Genomic DNA, 15,466 nt, shown 5'->3' on the forward strand with positions numbered 1-15,466 from the left:
AGAGCTGCGCTCAACTGCCTGTGCCACCAGGGAAGCCCCAATCACTAAATTTTAACTCAGTTTCTCCACAACAACTACTGAGCTACCAAGTCTAGGGCCTGATGGCAGACTGAGCTCAATTCACTGGGCCAAATCTGCACTGTGCTGGCGGGTTCTAAAGCTTAGAATTGAAGCAGCTGTGTTTGTGCAAGGCCTGCAGAAGCAACTGGCTTTGACTATTTGGACAGATTTTAATGCCATTTCAAAAACCTGTTAGAGACTTCCTTTAATTCAGGCCAAAAAGACCAAAATAAGACTAGTGAAGGAATCTACATAAAGTAAATAGTAGGGGGACTTGTTATCATAAGGTAGTCAGCTCACCTATAGCTTAGTTTAAAAATTAATTAATTGAAGGGCCTCCCCTGGTGTCGCAGTGGTTGAGCGCTGTGCTGTGAAGCTGCCCACAGCCTCTGCAGCGCTGGTTCTATCTCGGCCCCCCGCGAGGGTCCCACATGGCGCGCAGACCTCTCCTGCCGCCTGCTGCTCCCCTCAGCAGTGTATTTCGTCGGTCTACCTGTTCTGTTCCCCGCTCTGGCTCTGGTGAATTCTCTCACCATCCCGCACTTCTGACTGTACCCAGTGCTTGTATAAATAAATAAATAAAATAAATCTTAAAAAAAAATTAATTTATTGAAGTAAAATTCATTTAACATGAAATTAATCATTTTAAGTGAACAATTTCATGACATTAGTACCTTCACAATGTTGTGCAACTAGCACTTTCTCTCACTCCAAAGTAAAATCATGTAGCTGTTAAACAATTTCTTCCTGTTCCCCTCTAATTTTCCTTCTGTTTCTATGGACTTAGCTATTCTTGGTAGTACATGTACATGAAATTACATAGTATATTGACCTTTTGTGTCTGGCATCTGTCACTTAGCATAATGCTTAAAATTTCATCCACGTCGTAGTATGTATCAGTATGTCATTCCTTTTTATGGTTGTGTAATATTCCAGCACATGGATATGCCACCATTTGTTATACATTCATCTGCTGACACTTGAGCTGTGTCTACCTTTACACTGTTGTGAATATGTGTGTACTTGTACTTGTTTGAATACCTGTTTTCAATTCTCTTAAAAAATAGTCAAGGCGATCTGGTTTTGGGCAGATTGTTTTGTTGGATTGTGAAAGCTAAGCCCCGGAAGAGGTGGGTGAAGGCCGGAGCCAGGCTTCTTAGACAGTGTCAAGGGCAAGCAAGAATAGATATGAGCATAATCAGCGTGGTGCTCAGATCTTAGAACAAAGTCTGTGGAGAGTTGGCAAGAAGGAAAGGTTTGGAGGTAAGGATGCAAGAATTTAAACCAGGGAGTGGGTTGCACTTGAAGGGCTAATAACCTGTACCTACAGACATCAATGAGTGAATTGTAAAGACACACTCCTTAGAAACAGGGAGAAGGACAGAGGCATGGAAATCACCCTAGAAATCCTTTCCAGTTCTAAATTCTGAAGCTCTGAGAGACAACAATATTAATAGGAATAACCCTGGTTCCACATTAATATTGACACTTTATAATTGCTGAGTTGTATAATCAACAAAATTTTCTATCAAGGTTCTGAGATACTGGCAGGAAATGCCCAGGATCAACTCTGATGTGCTTCCAGCTTCAGCTCTGGGTGTGGAAAAGATGAGCAAAAGGCTGCAGAAAAGCAGGAGTTATTCACTTTGTTACTTTCAATGTGTATTTGGTTATATGGGTACCTTGAGATTTTTAAACATTAGCTACCTTTAAATCAAGTTGGGCACCTTATAAATCAAAATGATAAATGATTGATAAATAAACTGTCATTGCTACAATTAGATTTTCCATTATACTTGTATGCTATAATTTAAAATGTAATTTCCCTTGAAGCTCATAAAGGTGCTGTAGTAATAGGGTGTCACAATGTATTAGGGGCATGTGTGAGCATCGTGGCTGAGCATACACCTTGATGAAGTGTGGGATCGAACTGTGGGGTTTAATGCACATGAGTATGTGGTGTTAAACCTGGCTCAGGGGCCGACTGTATGATATTCAAGAAGCTGGGTGTCTCAGCTAGACAAGCAGAAGATTTAAGAGGGAGAAGTCCTCTGAATGCTCACAAAAAAATGAGCTGGCATAGGATGGAACAATGAGCTGGCCCATGAGCACCTCGCTTCGGCTCATGGCCCAGCCTGGAACCAGCTACATCATCTCCCTTGCCTCTGTACCTTGCTTTCTCAAGAAGAATTAATGAGAGTTATGAAAGTTAAATGTATTTTCTACGACGACTGTTTTCCCAGCTACACAGTGTGAGGATTGAACTACTAATGACTGACTAAATTCAAATCTTTGGTAATGGGGCTTTGGGGATCTGCACTTCTGATAAATGTCCTTGCTGATCCAAAGCAGCTAGTCTTCAAACATGTGGGGACAATTAATACAACAATTTATAATCTCAAGACAAATTTTGCAAAGACAGAACTCAATGATTTCTATTCAGCACCCAGATGAATCTAGCTAAATGAATTCATATTTGCACACCCATGTAGGCATTTAGTCTTGCTTTGGAGAAAGATCTTTTTCCTTTCCAATCCCAAAGGTCGGGGTACCCCTTAACTATTATCAGTGAAAACCACACATGGACTAATTCTCTCTTCTGCTTCCTCAGATACTTTCGTCTAATCTCTTCCCCCAGGTGACTCCTCAGCTGACCCCAAATCTCAGTGGTGACCGTGCCTCTCAGGCAGTGGCTGCGAAGCCATCTTTCCCACAAATGCATCTGCCCAAGTCTAGCCTCATCTCTGCCACCCTAATATCTGGTGTCATTTCAAAAACAGGATGACTGTTTCAGAATTGAAAAGGGAGCCCCCAGCTGTCAGAGAAGGATCAGATTTCTACAAACACTTTAAATCCCAATTTCCCCCCTCACAGCTCATTAGTGCCAAGTTGCCACACTGGAAGTCCGCCCACAGAGTGAGCAAAATGGATGTCACCAGTCTGGTGCTAAATCAACGGTGCCCATGCTCACAGAGCCCCTTTGACCTGCACTTTTGGGAATGACCTGAGATCATTACAGACTCAGTGGAGTGTGGCTTTGAGGGTCTGCTTGGTGTCAGAACCCTTGTGCCCATTTATAATTCTTCATGTAGCTCTTTCCTTGTCCCTAAATTGGCCATCAAGTAGTTCAATTGACCTTGAAATGTAGATTGTAAATTGTGACTTGAGAAAAACAGAGATTCCAAAGTGCCTCCCCCACCCCAATTTGACCTTAACATGTCATGTAATTTTTTTTTTTGCTTTTAGTTTTCCGAGGATGTGTTTTTCCTGCTTGGAAGGATGCATGACATCTTACTCTGGCAAGGCCTTATTAGCCAGGGTTCTTCTTTAGACTGTTCCAGTGACTCGTTAAAATTAATGAATCTAGCCTCCTAGACCTTGATTAGAATTTCACACTGTGTAGGAGAAAGTTTATCAGAATTGCTATTGGAATGGGATAAGTTCCACAGCCTCTTTCCCCAGCATAGTAACAACCTATGGGGAAATATTTTCCTTTAAGATTCATCAGAAAATTTCACAGCACGTGTGAGGCTGAAGAGTTAACGTAGGACAGTGCATTGGTTAACACCTGGGCAGAGCTAACACTATGTTTTTTTTCTTTTTTTAAGATTTATTTATTTATTTACACAAGAACCGGGGTACAGGCCAGATGCATGGGAGGGTGAGAGGATTCACCAGAGACAGAGTGGGGAGCAGAACAGGCAGACTGACGAAATATACTGCTGAGGAGAGCAGCGGGCGACACAGGCGAGGTCTGCCACGCCATGTGGGACCTTCTCCAGCTGGCCGGGATCCAACTGACTCTACAGAGGCTGTGGAGAGCTTCACAGTGCTGGGCTCAACCGCCTGCGCCACCAGGGGAGGCCCGCTAACACTAGGTTTCTAATGTTTCCAGTAGGCTGTGTCAAACCCCTTTGCTATTGACCAAGCCCTGTTTTGTCCATGTAGATGCAGGAATTAGGTCAGATGTTTTCTGATCCTCCCTTGTATCACCCAGATAGAGTCTTATTTCTCTGCTTTTGTCTTCAGCCTTCTGTCAGCAGCCCTGACTCTGTGCCAACTTCCAGGATATGGCCCCCAAAGCTTATTCATCTCTGCCTTAGTTGCACTCAGAGACAAGCACATAAATTCTATTGAATGACAACAGATACATCTTCTAAATGCGTCCAGTTCTTCTGAATTAGTCCAAGGGGTGGTTGGAGTACGGGGGGATCATAAATAGCAACGTGAATAATAATTCACTGGTTCATGGGCCTACAAAATCCAGAGAAGAAATGTAGATACAGGCAAGGAAAGTGGTATGCACAGTGGTGATGTGATTGCCCAAGGCCACCGGACTTAGTGCCAGAACTGCTACCAGGTCAGCCCCTTTCTCTCTCCTTCTTTGAATTTCACATATGAATCCTGTACCATTGTGATTTCAACCCCAAAGACTGAGATTTATAGATTCTGGCAACTTGCGTTTCAACAGAGATATTGGAAAAATCCCTTACTTCACTTGTAATATGTACTCACAGCCTATCTCTCCTCCCCTGCACTGGGCTAGAGAACTCCAACTTGCTGGTGCTCAAGGCTAGGTGACAGAGCCTGGCATGATGAAGATATTTGATGCCCCATGTCTGGTACATTTCAGGACCTCCTGCAGCCAAATAGGAGTATTCAATGACATCCAGTAATGGCTGGGGGCTTAGTGGGCCAGAGGCCACATGGGAAGTGTCTCCTTGTCATTCCAGTGTTGATTGAAAGATGCCTGTCATGGTACAAGTGGATGGGAGTGATGTGCTGAGCAAAGCAACATTGGCTGCTTTGTACATTCTTTGTAACAAACTACTCACATTCCTTAAAATATGTATGTGTGCACCAGGGTTTTCTCTGTTTCTAAGTATTGTTCAGTGTGCAACATGATGGAATCACCCAACACTTAATTGTTCTGTTCTATTGCTCCAAATTCAGTGGTTTCTCCTATTCATTAGCAGCTTATTCAGTAAAGAACAAAGAGTGCCTTCTATTCTTCAGGCTCTATAACTCAAGTGCTTTCCTGAAAGCAGGACTTCTATGAGGCTTAAACTATTCGAACTGTATTCCTGCATGACCTGGAGCAGAGCTGTCTAGCACAGGGCTGGTGCCACTTGTGCAAATGACAAAGGCACTGACCTTTGACCCATGCCTGTTGGTTTATTTAGTCTGTGTTAGTTTCTGGATGTTGAGCTCTACCAAGGCCAACTATACAGTGAGTTGCTCTTGCTAGGAAGCACAATGCAAACTCCCTAGGACTTTCATAGAATTATCTTTGAATTGTTTATCAAAGATTTGCAAATCACCTAGTGCAGCCCTTTAAGAAAACCAATCCTAAAAGTGCTGCAAGTAAAGTCAAACATTCTCAGCACTACGCCCTGGGGGCAGGGGCCAGAGGCAGGAAGGTGCAGCTTGGATGGGGTGTTCAGACTCTGATTGAGCTGCAGCAAGAAGGAGGCACTTAGGTGATGTTTTGGAACCAAATTTAGTTTCCAGGGAGATCTGGAAAGAACTGAACAAGACTCCTGTGTAGGCAAATTTAGGCAATGGGATTTTCACGGTAGGAATGGAGGCAGGCAGAAGAGTGGAATGCTTCATGGGATAGTTCCAGGCTGTCACCACCTGAGAGTGGGTGAGGTCTGAGCAGGGAGGTCTGTGTGTATGAGATGCTGGGCAGTTCCCAGGCTGAGGGTTCCCTGAGTTTCCTCTGACCCAGAAAGGGACTTATAGTGGTGAGCAGGTAATTGATACTTGACACTAAATTTGTCACTGAGAGATATGGAGGAAGGGAAGAATCAGGGTATTAATTACTGAGATCCAGACACCTATTTTAAATACATGTCCTCTTTGACTCTTTCAGAGACCTGTAAACACATGTCCTCATCACTATGAACAGATAATGAGGCAGAGTTGAGGGAAGCAAAATGATTTGCTTAGATTGTTTAGTAAATGATACAGTTGTAATGTTGTTTTTAGCATTTTATTCTTTCAACAAATAACAAAAACTTATAATGACCACAATAATAATAATGAAATAATATTGTATTTTCACAACTAAAATGTCAAGGACATGTTTTTTCTTGCCCCTGGGGTAACAACAATGCCTGACTTCAAACAAAAACAATCCATTATTCCAACAACAAAATGGGTTTATTTGGAAATAAACTACAGAAAAGGGGAAGATTGGAAAGTGTACGTCATGATGAGATCCATATGCATGTCCACAGATACAGGTCTGCAGACTCCTACTCAGTTTCTGGGGGACCTTCTTCCTCCTGCTGGGGAGGAGAAGCACCATCACTTCTCAGGGGAGATACAGGAGTATTAGGTCCTGTAGTCTGCGGATTGCCCATCTGTGGGCATTCTCTCTTTAGCCTCCTGGCCTCATTTAAATAAGGGTTTTATCTATTAGTTTTCATAACATAACCAACACTTATTGAGCACATACAGTGTTCTAGGAATTACTAACTACTCTATATGCTTTATTTAATTTGTTCCTAGCACAACAACAAATACCCAGTTTTTCTTGACCCCTTCCCTTTCCTATCCCCTCCCCTTCTCACTGTCTGTGGAGACAATAATAATGATCCTGCTAATAGTCGTCCTAGTGTTGGTTCCCCGTGAAAGGATCCTCAGACTGTGGGAAGCTGTTGGACCTAGCAGCAGACCTCAAAAGTAAATTCAAATTGTCTGGGAAATATATTTTAAAAGCAAAGAACTGAATTAATTTTAGTGCTGTATTTTATTTAATCTAACATTTCAACACATGTGACAAGCCACATCTCACATGCTCAGTAGCCCCTGGGGCTGGATGTTTCTTCCGTGTCCAGCATTCAGCTCTGGGGGGTGGAATTCACAGCTAGGTTATGGGCTGTTCCTCTCAGGGTCCCAGGTTCTAGAGGATGCTGTTCTCACACTGTCTTTCCTTGACGACCTGGCTCTTGGTCAGCTTCCTGAATGATGAAATATGCTGATACCTGGATCACAGCCCACAGCTATAGACTCAAGAGCCCTAAGAGAAAGGTGCAGGGGTCTGTCTTTTATTTTTTTAAAAAAGATTTATGTATTCATGCATACAAGAACTGGGATACAGGCCAGAGGTGCGGGGGGTGAGAGGATTCACCAGAGACAGAGTGGGAAATGAAACAGGCAGATTGACTGAAATACTGCTGAGGGGAGCAGATGAATCAGGAGAGGTCTGCTGTGCCATGTGGGTAGCTCCCTGGCCAGGGATCGAACTCGTGCCGCAGTGGAAATAAACTACAGAAAAGGGGAAGATTGGAAAGTGTATGTCATGATGAGATCCATATGCATGTCCCCAGATACAAGTCTGCAGACCCCTACCCAGTTTCTGGGGGACCTTCTTCTTCCTGCTGGGGAGGAGAAGCACCATCACTTCTCAGGGGAGATACAGGTGTATTAGGTCCTGTTGTTTGCTGATTGCCCATCTGTGGGCATTCTCTCTTTAGCCTCCTGGCGTCATTTATTTTTTTTTAAATAATAAATTTTATTTTTATATTCTCCATACAATTGCAACCCCCCCATTCTGACCCCAATCCCTCCCCTCCCACCCCCCACCCCCAAAAAGTGTCTCTGGTTCATAGTTTTTTGTTGATTTTGATTTTCACTTTCTTATAGTTATTCATTTTCCTGGTCCCTTATTTAAGATTTCTGGACCTACTAAACATAGAGCTTCCATATGATCCAGCAATTCCACTCCTAGGTATTTACTCAAAGGACACAGAAACATCAATTCCAAAGAACACCTGCACCCCTAGGTTTATAGCAGCACTGTTTACAATAGCTAAGCTTTGAAAACAGCCCAAATGCCCAAAAATAGATGACTGGATCAAGAAGATGTGGTACATATACACCATGGAATATTACTCAGCATTCAAAAAAGATAAACACATGCAATTTGCAGCAACATGGATGGCGCTGGAAGGGATCATGCTCAGCGAAATAAGCCAGAAAGAAAAAGAAAAATACTGGATGGTCTCACTCATAGCTGGCCTCATTTAAATAAGGGCTTAGGTTGCTGCTTAACCCCTTGCGCCACCAGAGAAGCCCGGATCTGCCTTTTAAATTGTCAGAGCAAGGCAGTTCCTCCACACACCCAGGTTTGAGAACCACAGGCAGTTTGAGCCACATGTTCACACATCTGCATTCTCACGTGGCTGTTTACTAGATGTTGGGCTTTGAGACTCAAGGTGAAGTGACTTGTCTGGTTTCTTCAAAATGATATTGCCCAGCAAATCTCAAGAGTTTATTGTGAGGATTAACTGAAACAGATGGGTAAGAAAGCTCTTTATATAGTATTAAGTACTCCATAAAAGTTAGTTTTTATGAGACAGACAGCTCCCAGCAGTAAATTATAAGTAAGCAGAGGCCCTCGCTATTTGGTTACCTAACGTGTGAGTGTGATATAAAGATAAAGAAGTGGGAGGGGAGGGAGTATGTGACATTTTATGTGACAGCTCTCCACAAAGGGTATTTCCAGAAGTCTCTGGGGTTTTCTTCTCTTGGGCTCCTTGACACTCTTTGGGCCTCTGCCTGGGTCCTTTAAGGACCTGGTCCGTCAGCTCCCTCTGGCCTTAAATGGCCTCCCCTGAACCCAGAGGCACCACCATCTGTGAGAGATCCTTGTGGAGACAGCAGAGAAGCTGACTGCAGTTGCTGAATGACAAGCTCGGTGCTAAGCTGCACGAGGCAGCCTGGCAGCCTGCCAGCTTCTGGTTCTCTCTGTTTTGTGTTCCTCACTCATAACTGTTTATTGTGACAGGTAAACACTTGTTTTGAAAGCTTGCAGGCATACTATTAAAACACAAGTGTTCTTGACACAGTCAAGCTGGGCTGTAAAATGTTTATCTTCTTGAATGACAAATGCTGGCTTTTCTTCTCCCTTCCTCCCTAGCTTGCTTCTCTCCTTTCTCTTTTCTGTCTTCCCTCTCTACTTGCTGTCCTTCTCTGCTTGACTCATTCCCCTCTTCTCTCTCTTTGTCTTCCCTCCTACTGAAGACCTGTGGCCCAGGGCAGGTGTGAGGAGGGAGCAGAAAAGGGAGCAGGCGAGAGGCTGGGGCTATACAATGATCTGTTTTGACACCAGATATATTGGCAAGTGTAACTTGTTACTTGAGCCTATAGATGGTCAAACAATTTTGTAAACATTCTGCTTAAAAACAAAGAAAATATAAAAATTAGATTTAGTTAAAGTCCAGTGTTTAAAAATTACTTGTTATTTTGAAGTAGTTATAGATTCACAACAGTTATAAAACTTTGTACAGAGAGGTCCTATATAGCCTTCACCCATTTTCCCCCAATGATATGTCTTGCTTGGCTATCACACATTATCACCAGCAGGAAATTAACCTTGTAACAATCCACAGGTCTTATTTAGATTTCCCCCAGTGTGTGTGTGTGTGTTTGTGGTGTGTGTGTGTGTGTGTGAAGTCAAGGCATTCTTTAGAAAGCAGCTCATCTTGTAATGGGAGAGTATGTGGCAAAAGCCCCTCTTGGCTGCAAACAGGACTTTGAAGAAGAACCTTCCATGGACTCTCCTTATTGAATGTGTCTCTTCCTCCCAATACTCTCCCCTCAATGCACTTGCCCTGCAGGTTTGTTGAGTTATCTCTTCCTTTAGGGTCTTTCTGCTCTCATAGCTGGTTTGTGAAACTAACTTGTGCAAATATGTGAATAGGAATTAATGGTTTGAGGTGTAATCCCTTTTGGCGATAAGGAATGCCCTGGCAAATCTACCTTTATCCTGAAGGGGTAACATGAGTGGCGGGACTTCAGCAATGTAGAGGCCATTAGGGAACATATTTGAAGCAGGCAAGTCTTAACAGACACTCAGTCTTTATGTAGAACCAAGAGGTTTGTTGTCTAATTTCCTTCATCAAACTAAGCTTTAACTTCTGCAGATTGATTTAATCTTCCTTCCCTATGACAACCCTGAAATGCAAGAAGACAGCTCCAAAGCCCTGTTCACATTTCTATTTCTTTAGATTAAATATTTCCTCACCAGTTCGTCTTAGTGAGCATCTTGTCATTCTCTTTGGTTTCAGCTTCTGCTGACTGATGTTCCTCTTTAGCAAGGGCACCTCACACTGACAATAGTGATACTGTGGGTGTTTCCTGGACAGTCTGGATGTAAATGGGTGATGGCCTTGCTCATGCTGCGTGAGCTTTGTTCCATCCCAGTGCTGCTGGCAGCCCCCTCACGGGGCGACTCCTGGGCAGCTTCAACCATTAAACCCCCAGGTGCGTAATTTACACATGGCCCTTTTTTAGATCCTATCTTATGTCCCTCATTGCTCAAACTTTAAAAAATAATTTTCCATTGTATTTCATGGAATTAATTAGGGGAGTTCATTGCCTTAATAATTTTAGAATCATCAGTAGGAAATAACTTAAGTAGGACAAAAGTTGCCATGATTTCCCTCATGTATTGGCACAATGCATCTGTGTGTGTGTGTGTGTGTGTGTGTGTGTGTGTGTGTGTGTGTGTGTGTGTGTGAAATTGATGACTGGGTCTATTATTCTGTTGTGGTTTTATGACTGAAAACAGTAGAAAGTTTCTTCCACAGTTCTGGAGGCTGGAAGTCTGAAACCAAGGTGTCAGCAGGGCGCTGCTCCCTCTGAAGTGTCTAGGGTAGCCCCTGCTGCAAGCTGTTCTCTTAGCTTCTGGGATTGCTGGTGGTGCTTGGTGCTTCTCAGCTTGTACAGATATCACTCTTCTCTATGCCTCTGCTGCAGGGCCTTTTCCCTGTGTGCAGGGCCCTCTTTATGCCTCTTCTTCTCTGTCTCCCCAGAAGATTATGTTCAACTCCTAATCCTTTTAACTTCAGAATGTAACCATATTTGGAAATAGGGTCATTGCAGATATAATTAAGATATAGTTAAGATGAGATCTAACTGGAGTAGGTGGGTCAGTCTTACTGGTGCCCTTATCAAGAGTCATTGTTTGGCGAAAAAAATAAAATAAAAAATTAAACTTTTTTAATTTTAATTAAAATTAAACTGTGAAATATAGGAAGTCTCTGAGAAATTAGACTTAACTAAAATCAAGTTTTTTGAATTTATAATGGAATAATTGTAAACACACAAAAGGCATAAAACATAATACAGAACGGTCCTTCACCCAACCCCTCCCCCCATTTTAATGTTTTGCGTGACTATAGCACAATATGACAGGGAATTGATGTTAGAACAATCCACAGGCCTAATTCAGATTTCACCTATTTCACCTGCACTGATCTGTGGCCATTTGTGTAAGGTCAAGTGTTTGTAACACTAAGGTCATGTTGGTGTAGACACCTTAGGCAGTTTAGATCTACCCGATTTGATGGCATCATAGTACCATGACCAGAGAAAGGGGCTGTCTGTGAATGTTTCTGAGCACTTTCCTTATTGCCTTATCTGCAAAATGACCATCATTCTGTGGACCCTACCTTTTTGCAGGGTTGAGATCAGGACCAGAAGAGCACTTTGTTAAATGTGAGTTTCTGCATACAATTAATCCTTAGTATTAGATTATCACTCTCTTAAAGGACTCTATTCACATCAAACATAATGCAATATACTTGTGTTAGCGTAAGGACGCACATCCCATTTGCTGCTACTGAAAAAAAAATAGAGTTTTCAGCCTGGTTTCCAATTTCCTTTCATGTACAAAAACAGTCATGTGGTAATTAAAATAAAAAATTCAAAGGGATAGAAAATAAAAGTGCCCTGTTAATATTAAAGAGTAAAATGAAACAAGTTCACACAAAGTAGAGTCCCGGAGCCTTTGTTGAGATGAATGAAGTCTTTATGGTGGAGATGTTTTCATAGCAATTAAATTGGAACATCAAGTCAAATTCAATGACCACTCTAGCGAGACAAAAATAGCAAGGAATCATTCTTTTCAATATTGTATTTTAATGTCTTTGGTATCAGTATTTAATATTAGAAGTTTTGATGTCTTTGGCTGTGAGGAACAGTTGGAGGTAGGTCAAAAGTGGGAGCTGATAAAGGACTTGCTCTCAAGAATGGAAAAGGTGGGCATGGATGGTTCTCTTCATGGAGTAAAGAAGGCCCAGAAAGAGCCTAATGACAGGGTCTTCAGGCTTCCTGACACTTTGAGGCATTATCAGACTCTGTGAGAGCCCCACGATGAAATTACTCAGTTAAGGACTCTCCATAATGGTCGAAACTACCTTCATACCTAATTATCTTCTGAGAAATATGACTCTATCAGAGGTTGAAAATATAAAGAGCTTCAAGGAAAGGTTTAGATAAGCTAATGAATAATAGATCTATTGAGTGTTACTAAGAGGAAGTTAGGGATGTTCAAAGTGCTACCTTTGAGGTTGACATCAAGAACATCCTGCCCTCCTGTGGCACATCTCTGGGGGGCCCTGTCAAGTGGGAAGCACTAGATTGGAGTGCCAAAGTGCCGATTGTGAAAAATGAGTGAACTTATAATGTTCTTAGTAGTAAAATTTCAAATTTAGCGTTTGGAACGATAAAATAACCTGTTGATTCATGAATTTAAAACTCCAGATTCTTTTCCATATAAGAGAAAGTCAAAGGAACACTATTTTTTTTTAAATGTGGGGTGGGACACCCTTCATTCTCCTAATCTCTCAGTCTGGGTGGAAAACAGAAAGAGGACAAGAATTAGGAGAAATGGGAAATGGTCTTCCTAGCGCTGAGATGCCAGAAGGTTGTTTGTGAAGCATCTGAGGACTGGAAGCAGTAAATGACCTTTGAGGATTAGGCCAAAGCTGAGTGGCTGTGGCAGGTATGGATCCCAATAACTTATAGCATATAGTGGCATTGGCAGGATCTTAATTATTTTTTTTAAGATTTATTTATTTATTTATACAAGCACTGGGTACAGTCAGAAGCATGGGAGGGTGAGAGAATTCATCGGAGCCGGAGCTGAAAATAGAGCAGGCAGACTGACAAAGTACACTGCTGAGGGGAGCAGCGGGCAGCAGGAGAGGTCTGTGTGCCATGTGGGACCCTCACCTGGTGGCTGGGGATGGAACCGGTGCTGCAGATGCTGCGGGCAGCTTCTCAACCCAGGGCTCAACTGCTGTGCCACTGGGGAGGCCCAGGATCTTAATTCTTGAGGGGCAAGATGAGTTTCTGTGTGCCCACAACATACATGGAAATTAAAAAGAAAACCACATTAGTCCCCAGTTTGCCCATATCCCAGCTCCTTCCATAGTTACCTTCTTCTCTAGCAGAGCTATGGAGGACATGGGGCCAGATGCCTGTCTCAGGCCCAAGACTGCAAATGAGCCCTCAACATGAGACACTCAGGGCCAGCTCATGTTTTAGGAAGATTCAGTGGGAGCATGAGGGTGAAAAATGAGTTAAAAAGAAAAAAGAACAATGGAAATGAAGGGGACATAAAGAGGAAGGTAGAGAGGCTCAGGGAGATACATGCTGCAGATTAAATCCTCTTCTAGGGGCCAGAAGTTCAGGAAACATAGCCCATTCAGAGGATACGAGGGCCTTGTTGGAGGAAGCCTCATCCAGAATTCAGGGAGCTGTCACATGACGCTTTATAACAGGTATATTGTGAGCAATGTGGTGTTTGATGATTTTGTTGTCGTGCAAACATCATAAAGTGCAATTATACATCTCCATGGCATAATGGTGTAGCCGTGGTAGCTTGGTCTGGTGTCTCCACTCTGGATGGTGGATCCCGTCACCTGTGTGGTCTGTCCTGGACTGAGCCTCTCAAGTTGCACATTGACTGTGCTGGCATCATCTTGTGATGACATTAGAAACAGACAAATTACAGCAACTGGCAGATGAGGGGACTAGATTTGCCCCTCACATTCCACCTCTGACTCCCCCCAGAGCATGTTTAAGGCTTTGACAAGCAAAATCAAGGAATTTGGCCCCATTTTAGCAGATCACAAAGGTCGACATGATGCTGCTTCTTACATAGGCTTTTGTTTGTTTGGGGAGAAATGAATGAAATGATAACACTCGTTTAGATTTAGAATGCATACGAGACTATAGATTAAAATACACTTTAGGTCTAATCATGATAAAATATAATTTGGTTTGATTACCAGGGACATTAAACATGTGATGGATCTTTAATTTCTCAATTTTTAAAAAAGAGCCTTTCAACCTGGGGAAATACTATACCCAGTTCTTGAAGCATGGGTATTTTGACTTCTTTCCCATGTTTTAGATTAAATTTCGATTCTTCATTAAATGATATTTTTCCCAGTGCTTAAGCGCAGTATTTCCATTTTTAAAGGAGCCCGAGGCAAGGGTAAATTGCATAATAGTTGCTGAGAACAGAACAGCTGCTATTAATTCAAGTTGGTTTGTTCAAGTACAGCATGTTCGTCATCTGCATCAGAATGTAGTGCATCTTCTAACAGTAGTTCATCGAGGATGAAGTGGTCACCACTTTCTCTGGGTGGAGCCACAGTGTGTCAATGATTTGGAAGTAATAAGAAAAAAGCAAGCCTTTATAATTAAGCTCAGATAAAGCCAAGCTGTAAGTAGCACATCTGAAGTATCTGGACCTTTTCACTTTGATAAACGTGACAACCAGTATTTATTAAATACTCCTGTGGGTCAGATACTGGGTTGAACAGCAAGTGAGAACACTGACATTTGACACACTGAGGGGCTGGCTCAAGGTCACACGGCAAGTGTCATTCCCCAGAGACTGTGTACTCTCTCATTCCCTGTAACAGGGGGCAGGTTCCGAGGCAACCACAACAGCTGCTAGATCTAAGTCGGACCAGCAGTGTGAGTAGATCAGGGGCCTTTGCTCACCCACTGAACAACAGTGATTAGGCGCTGGAGCCAAATCAAAGCCAGATCAAGTCCAAGGAACATTTTTAGGCAGCTCACTGCTGTGTTTCCTCCCTGCCCTCAGCGTATTTCTGTGTTTAAAAGCTCGAGCTGTCTGAAGTGAGAGCCACAGCTGATCTACATGGTAAAGTGGTCAGCATGCGCCTGCTCCCATCCTCCTTTCTGTCCAAGACCTGGGCCTGGCACCAAGGGAGTACTCAGACCTCAGCACATGTCCATGTGGAGCTCGCTTTGCGCTGTTCACAGTCTCACATCATTTATGTCTTCATGTATGTCTAGGAGCATGTACACACATAGGTTATTGTTACTGGGAGAAACATCATTCCCGAGATGGGAACACAGAACACCGAGAAGAAAGCAGTATTTATGGTCAGTTGTAACATTGACGCAATTATCTTCAGAGACCCCAGCTAGGTTCTTATTCTTCCTATCCTGTCGGTAGGCCTCTGCCCCCCTTTAGGTTCTATAACTGTCCTACAGGACTCATTTGAACTTCAGCATGAATTTAAGTCACAAGGGGGGCCCAATTCTCAGTGCTCAGTGTAGTGCTTAC

General features: G+C 42.8%; 1 long non-coding RNA gene across 1 annotated transcript in view; it reads left to right on the forward strand.

Moving 5' to 3' along the window:
* LOC129145517 (uncharacterized) overlaps window positions 1-11,560 on the forward strand; it is a 49,886-nt gene extending 38,326 nt beyond the window's left edge. Inside the window, exon 3 of the long non-coding RNA XR_008551207.1 lies at window positions 11,536-11,560. This is a non-coding gene — a long non-coding RNA (uncharacterized LOC129145517). The remainder of the gene's footprint in view (window positions 1-11,535) is intronic.
* The last annotated feature ends 3,906 nt before the right edge of the window (window positions 11,561-15,466 follow it).

This window comes from Talpa occidentalis, unplaced genomic scaffold (assembly GCF_014898055.3).
Source record: "Talpa occidentalis isolate TD23 unplaced genomic scaffold, MPIMG_talOcc4v2.1 talOcc4.12, whole genome shotgun sequence".
NCBI classification, from domain to species: Eukaryota; Metazoa; Chordata; class Mammalia; order Eulipotyphla; family Talpidae; genus Talpa; species Talpa occidentalis.